The sequence below is a fragment of the Harmonia axyridis genome, chromosome X (assembly GCF_914767665.1).
Source record: "Harmonia axyridis chromosome X, icHarAxyr1.1, whole genome shotgun sequence".
Classification (NCBI taxonomy): domain Eukaryota; kingdom Metazoa; phylum Arthropoda; class Insecta; order Coleoptera; family Coccinellidae; genus Harmonia; species Harmonia axyridis.
This window is the reverse complement of record NC_059508.1, coordinates 33584788-33586799: the sequence shown is the minus strand read 5'-3', so window position 1 is coordinate 33586799 and position 2012 is coordinate 33584788.

Below are 2012 nucleotides of genomic sequence, written 5' to 3'. Positions count from 1 at the left end.
ATCGGTAAGATCCAATTCACGTTCTGCATCGGTAAGATCCAGTTCACGTGGTGCATCGGTAAGATGGAGATTACGTGGTGCATCGGTAAGATCGAGATTACGGGGTGCATCGGTAAGATCTACTTTACGTTCTGCATCGGTCTGCCCTTGTTTACGTGGTGCATCGGTAAGATCGAGATTACGTGAAGCATCGGTATGATCGAGTTTACGTTCTGCATCGGTCTGCCCGATATTACGTGGTGCATCGGTTCAGCCCTAGTTTACGTTGTGCATCGGTCTGGACTTAGAGATATATTTTCGACGTGAAAATGTTCCGATACAACTTTTGAACCAGGATAGTTAGAGAGATGATTTTTTCTGTGATGTACGTCGATTGGGGAATGGATTGTGGAAAATAACTTGCCATGACCGAGGTGTCCTCGAATTTTTTTTTTTTTCGAAAAAAATTTTCTGATTGTGGAATTTTCTCAAATTTGATTTGGTTGCCTCCTAATGTGTTCTAAAAGAGTAAATCAGTAATAGGAATCGAAAAATATTTTTCGGATTTTTTTTTTTTTCGAAAAAAATTTTCTGATCGTGGAATTTCCTCAAATTCGATTTGGTTGCCTTCTAATGTGTTTTTAAAGCGTAAATCAGTAATCAGAATCAATATTCATTGTCGACTTTAATTTTTATAAGGAAAAATGTTCACGTCCTTAAACGCCTCCCCATCATCAGCCCGAGTCCAAGTCGATGTCAGTCCCGAGCGGACGGTGTCAGATACTACCTATCGCCGAGGTCTGGACTTGGCGAGATATTACGACGTGAAATGTTCCGATACAACTTTTGAACCAGGATAGTTAGAGAGATGATTTCTTCTATGTTGTACGTTGATTGTGGAATGAAATACGGAAAATAACTCGCCATGACCGAGGTGATTACGATTTTTTTTTTTTTTCGAAAAAAATTTTCTGATCGTGGAATTTTCTCAAATTTGATTTGGTTGCCTCCTTATATGTTCTAATAGCGATAATCAACAATCAGAATCAAAATCCATGATCGGGTTTGATTTTTATAAGGAAAAATGTTCACGTCCTTTTTTTCAACCCCGACTCATTGACGATGTTAGAACCGAGCCGGCGGTGTCAGATACGACCGATCGCCCCGGTCCCGATCGTCATTTACGTTGTGCATCGGTCTGCCCGAGATTACGTGGTGCATCGGTCTGGACTTAGAGATATATTTTCGACGTGAAAATGTTCCGATACAACTTTTGAACCAGGATAGTTAGAGAGATGATTTTTTCTGTGATGTACGTCGATTGGGGAATGGATTGTGGAAAATAACTTGCCATGACCGAGGTGTCCTCGAATTTTTTTTTTTTTTTCGAAAAAAATTTTCTGATCGTGGAATTTTCTCAAATTTGATTTGGTTGCCTCCTAATGTGTTCTAATAGCGATAATCAACAATCAGAATCAAAATCCATGGTCGGGTTTGGTTTTTATAAGGAATAATGTTCACGTCCTTTTTCGCCTATGTTCTTTTTCGACGTGAAATGTTCCGATACAACTTTTGAACCAGGATAGTTAGAGAGATGATTTTTTCTGGGATGTATGTTGATTGACGTACGAAACTTGGAAAAAAATAGAAAAGACCGAGGTACTCTAGAAAAAAAAATTTATTGAAAATATTTTTTTGATTTCGGAATTAATTCGAAATTCATTCAGATGTCTTCTATCAATATCGCGAAAGAAAAATCAATAATCAGAATCGATATTCATCTAAGATTATTTCCTTCTGGATTGTGTTAACATTCGGTACGATCTTGTCTACGTGATGCATCGGTTTGTTTCTCGGCTCTTGTGAGCAAGTTGGACACTCGAGACGGCCTCCATCGATCGGATTAGGCGGGCTTTAATGTTAACGTGCTGCATCGGTGTGATCTTGTTTACGTCATGCATCGGTATAGCTTTAAATCGCGCCGTAAAGTCGTTCACGTCATGCATCGGTATCTTAAATCGCGCCGTAAAGTC